The sequence below is a fragment of the Equus przewalskii genome, chromosome 29 (assembly GCF_037783145.1).
Source record: "Equus przewalskii isolate Varuska chromosome 29, EquPr2, whole genome shotgun sequence".
Lineage (NCBI taxonomy): Eukaryota > Metazoa > Chordata > Mammalia > Perissodactyla > Equidae > Equus > Equus przewalskii.
Genome location: NC_091859.1, coordinates 22,876,533 through 22,882,534, shown reverse-complemented (window position 1 = coordinate 22,882,534; position 6,002 = coordinate 22,876,533).

The following is a 6,002-nucleotide window of genomic DNA, read 5'->3' as shown; positions in this document are numbered from 1 at the left end:
CCACGACCGCAGAAAAGAGTGGCTCAGAATCATAAAACATTAGAGGTGCATGGGACTATCTAGTGCCGTCATTTTATATGTGAGAAAATTGGGTTCGGGGATGAACGGGTTTGTTCAAGGTCAACAGGTACATCATTAGGACTCGATGGTGTGATTTCTTTATCCACCACCTGCTCACCACACTCAGCTGCTAGAATGAGCCTCTGCCAAATCAGTTTTGTTACACCACTCCCCTGCTTGGAAACCTCTTGTAGCCCCCTATTGTTGCTGGTGTCAGAGCTGTGAGGGGTGAGCAGCTGGCAGAAGCCCAGTGCTGTATCAGGGAGCAGGCATCTGCAATGAGAAATAAATGGTCAACTCTTGCAGCAGGTGTAGAAGTCACACAACAAGAGAGGCAGAAAATTTGGGTTTCACTCCCAATTGCATCACTGTGACAAACTGTCTCAATTTTGGCCCCTCCAATAATCTGGACCTTAATTTTTTCATCTGCATAATAAGCAAGTTAGAAAGATGTCAATGGTCCCCTCCAATGTGAAGATTCCATGACCACACAACTATCTTCAAAGCATCAAAGTTGAGTTATCGTGTACACATCTTTTCCTCTGAGCACCTTCTGGTCTTCCCTTCCTTCCTGATATAGAATGAAGAGGTTGTATTTTTCCAGTCAGAATCCTGTAATTTTCTACTTGCGAAGGACAGAAGAAGTAGAGGAACAATTGAAATTCAACATTATCCTCTTCTGAATGAACTTATTTCCCAAAACCCTTGTTCACTTTAGCTTATGCTGACTTTACTTTCCAGGTTAGTTGCACCCAGTCTCTTCCTCTCTCTTCTGTGCTTTTCCTCCTTCTCATAGACTGGCCCTTTACCACATCCATCTTTCCTTTTCTCTTGCAGTTTTTCCCTCTTCCTCATTCCATCCTCTTACACTCTTTCTCTCATTCTTCTTTCAATTTTCCCATTCTGGTGGCAAACAGAACCTGCCTCCCCATCAATGACAAGAATTACTTTTGCATTCTGGGAAAGCAGTCAATCAGAAGAGTTTTCTTCCAGTTTAACCCAATCTAGGTTGCTGTGGAGCAGAATAGGGATTCCTAAAGGGACAGAGAAAGACAGTGTTTCCCAGGGTAGAGAAATAAGTTTGCCAGCAGGAAGTGACCACGGCCTTTGCCCTCGAACTTAACAGAATCCTTAACCAAACTGTTTTATTTATCCAGAGGGAGTGACCACTGTAACTTTGCAGCAAAATATCTGACTGAAATACTCTGCAAACTTGCAGGAAATTCCATTTCTCTGGTTCCTTACGAGTCTAACAAAGGAAAGAAAGGACCAGTCTTGCTCCATGTTAAGAAAAGTTATCAACTGAAGCTTAAGGCAGGTCTGAACGCTCTCAATTCTGCGTGGATTATCAATCACCAGAAAGCTACAGCTTCAGGTTCCTCAAGCCTCTCCTCCTGCCTCCCTTTGACCCCTAGCAAGTAGCTTTTCTCTGCAGTGAGAGGAGAAAAAGGAAAGGGGGTGGAGGAACAGAATACAAAGGCAGAAAGGGGGAAAAAATGCCAACAGAGTAGGAGATAATGGAAGGTAGCAAAAGTGAAGGACTTTTGAAAAGGAGAATATTATTCTACTGGTTTTACAAAAGGGTTTTGCAACATGCGCGTGCTGAAAACACAGGATTCATTGCATGCCAGTCAGTGCAATTCCCCAGGCTCTGCTTTCATTGAATGCAATTTCTTTTCCTCAGGCCCTGAATTTGCAGTGGCACTGGTTATGTTTTGGGGTATTTCATCCATTTGTGACCTTTCTTTCCTGACACCATGCTTACAGGCAAGTGTTCATGTCAGTTAACCTTCTCTCTTTTCCCCGGGTGACCTTATGAATTTCCAACAGGAAAAATACAAAATCGCCAATTTGTTTTTTCATTACCCAGAGGATAAACACAAAGTGGGGAAGCCTTTTATCTTGCCGCACCGGCAAACCTCCTCATTACTCAGCATCGAACAAACACTTGGTAAGAGTTAATAAATCCAGTGTGTGACTTTCTTTGCACAGGGAATGGCCTAGCATCCAAGGCAATCTCTCATTAAGGAAAAAGAAATAGACCATACTCGTATTTTATTCATGGTCTCAGAATCCCAGAGGGATAAAAATCCAAAAATTTATAGACACAGAGAAACCCCAAACAAAAAGGCTCATGCTTTCTTATTTCAAATGACACCTTCGGACTCTCAGCCCCTCGGAGGAGCTGCCGATCCATGTACACAATGGTCCTAACACCATTGCCATTTCAGCCTGCCAGGCTGATTGCTAAAATTGAGCCCAGCGACCTTTCACCACACTCCAGTTTAAAAGGACCAAGGTTTATTAAAGCATAGCCTTGAATAAGTCCAATGGGTAATACATTTTATAGTCGTCAATCACGAATATCCTCTCAAGACTATTTAGACTTCCTTTTGCAGCTTTCCTCTGCAGAGGTGTCCAGGCAGAATCAACACTAAAGGCATCAGCATAGCCATTGCAGCAAGTTTTAATTTACCAATGAATCCGATTCCTGCTAGCCTAGAAAGGCTCTGGTGATTTATTGGACTTGAGCAGAACTCTCATCCGTTATAGTTTGTCTTAACTTAATCAAAGATATCTTCTCCCTTTGGAGCATCTCACCTACAAACTCCGCGGTCACCATGATAAATGTGCCCACTTGACTTCTTTTTCTGATTACCATGAATGAAGCATCGCAAGCAACTTGATACATTCTGTTAATGCTGTGGCTTCAGCACTGAGATGGCTGGCGTTATGTTGTGTAGAACCAGCTATGTGGGGAGATGAAAGGTAATTGCACTGGGGTTTTGATTGAGTGATGTAATTGATGACTGGGAGCAGAAGAGAATTCACAGGGATTTCTGGGTTGTTTAAAAGATCAAGAAAGCAAGGTAGTTTCCTTATGTGTTAAGGGAGACCTTCCCATCCCTCTACCAACAGCAATACACATTCCCACCAACATACACACACACACGCTCACACTCACACACACACACCACATACTATAGACCATCACACTTTCCGCAGAAAACCTGGCTGACTTGGAACAGTCTTCAAGTGCCCTTGAATTTAGTGGCTGATACAAAGAGGACAAAGATGGATCTGAACAAGTAAGGACCTGGGGAAATAACAGATATATTTTAAATTTCTGTGTAAGTAATAACTTACAGGCGAAAGAAAACAGACTCAGGAAGTAAACAGTCATTTTTCTGTACAGCAGAAGCGTCTTGTTTTTGTTTTTTAAGTGACTTATGGTAAGTGTTTACGATTAGTCTCTAGACTTTGCCTGCAATGTCCTCTTAATAGGCAATAGGTTGAAACTAATGATCACAAACTTAAAATGATATTCTTTGACTAATTCACCTAAATTCTCTTCTTTGTAGATTCTGAGTCCTCCAACCAAGTGACTGTTGCATTCATCTTTGCCAGCCCAGCAATGATGCCAGTGCTTCATCTGCTCAGGGTATTCATAAAATGCAAATTTTAAACTGAATTGTTCACATTTAGGAATTGTTCACATTTTTGTAGACTAGTATACATGAACATAATTCCAAGGATAAATATGAACTGATAAAGCCTCCAGTTGACTGCTTCACTTTCAAATCATAACCTTATTAAAGGGGAAAATTTTTCTGAATTCCACTGGCCAACAACTGCCCCCTGCCACAGTCAACTGATAGCATTTGGGACAGTCCAGAAAGACAATATATGGTCCTCTCCTATTGTTTGTGGTAAACATATTTTATTCTGTTAAAACATCAGAGTAGAGTGTTTCTGCAGCTCAGTATTAAGAAGAAAGCCTGTAAAGGGGGTTGAGGGTATTGAATGACAAGTTGAGAGTTTAGGTCAGCAGTCAGCAGTTACAACCCAGGTAAGTCCTGCCTAGAACCTGTTTTTGCACAGCATGTGAACTAAGAATGGTTTTGATATTTTAAAGGAGTTTAAAAAATATTAAAGAAGTGTATGCAACAGAGACTGTATGTAATCCACAAAGCCTAAAATATTTTAAAAATATTTAAAATATTTGCAGAAAAAATTTCCTGATCTCTGATTTAAATGATATTAGACAATCAATCTTTGAGAGTTTTTGAGTAAGAGTAGTATGATCAAGGTTGATATTTTAAGTATGTCAATCAGGCAACAATGTGGAGAAAAAAATTGCACTAAGAGACCTAGTATAAGATAGTAAGTTAGTGGAAAGAAGTGATAAAGTGAATGTTTCATCTTCTCTAGCAATGTATAAATTTCTTAAAGGTAAGGAGTATGTTTATAGATTTGTGATTTTTCTGGGACAACCATAATTTCATGATTTCCTGAATGGGCATTTGTTTTTTGGTTCTTATTCTTGTTGGTGAATTTAGCAGGATATATAATTTTAGGTTGTCAATTTAAAGATGTTATGACAGTAACCTATATATATATATATATTTTAAATATTTTACTTTTCCTTTTTCTCCCCAAAGTCCCCTGGTACATAGTTGTGTGTTTTTAGTTGTGGGTCCCTCTAGTTGTGGCAGGTGGGAGGCCGCCTCAGCATGGCTTGATGAGCAGTGCCACGTCCGCGCCCAGGATCTGAACTGGTGAAACCCTGGGCTGTCAAAGCGGAGTGAACAAACTTAACCGCTCAGCCACAGGGCCAGCCCCTAACCTATATTTTTGTCTTGTTTACTATTACATTTTCTATTTTTCTTTTATGTTTTTCAGTATCACTAAGATCTATGTAGGAGTAGATTTATTTTTATTTTCTGCAATAGCTTTCTAACCAGTGTTTCTTCTATTTATGGGTTTACATGTTCTTTTTAATTAAGAAAAATTTTCAGCCATTGTTTCTCTGTAATCACCTCCTCAATTCCTTCATTCCTCAAAACTCTTGGGAAAGGTATTCTTGGAATTTCTCATTCTGGCTTTCATATCTTTAAATGCTCTTTTAAATTTTCTACTTCTTCATCTCTCTGTTTTGCATTATGGATGATTTCTCCAAATCAAACTTCCAGTTCACTGATTCTCTTTTCGGCTATATTTAATCTTTGCTGTAATCTGTCCATTTGTTTTCTCATCATAGAAACTCTAGTTCTTTTTCAAGTCTTCCTCATATTATATTTCATAAGGTCCGATTTTTCCACTATTGATTCTGTTCCTTCTTTTATCTCTTCAAATATTTTAAGCATGTTTATTTTATTGTCTCAGACTGTACTCTTCTATTTGTAGTGGTCTCCTAGAGCTCTCTGTAGGGAAGGTTATAAGGTTTAAGGAGAAAGATTATGGGAGCAGGAAGAACATGGTATGCAGCCTGGCACCAACTTGACATTCATGGAGTAAATAATGAATAAAACAAAGGGATAAGAGACTGGAAAGATAAACTTGGACTTAATTTAAGAAGAACATTTCCTTAAGTTTAAAAATATTGGAGTTTATAATGCAGGTAATGGGAGCCATGGAAGGTTAAGCAGGTGGTGATCTGGTAAAAAGAGTGTGTTAAGAATCAGAGAATACCAGAATATTAAGAAACTTTGGCATTTTAAAAATAACATAAATGCTTTAATTACAGAGAAGAAGCAGAACTTGTCAGATGATGTTACTTTTCACAAAAGCATACAGCTAAGGGAAAGCACTATATAGAAGGCAGATGATAAGTAAAATTGGAGGAGGCAAGAAGATTGTTTGGAAGACCCAAAACAGCCAACAAATATTGGAGAACAAAGTTGGAGGACTGACCCTGCCCAACATGAAGACTTACTATAAAGCTACAGTAATCAAGACAAGACCATGTGATATTCGTGAAAGAATAGACCAATAGATCAATGGAACAGAATACAGTGCCCAGAAATGAACCCCCATACAAACAGCCAACTGATCATTGATGAAGGAGCAAAGGAGACACAGTAGAGCAAAAATAGTGTCTTTGACAAATGATATTGGAACAACTGGACATCCACATGCAAAAAAGTGAATCTAGGCACCAA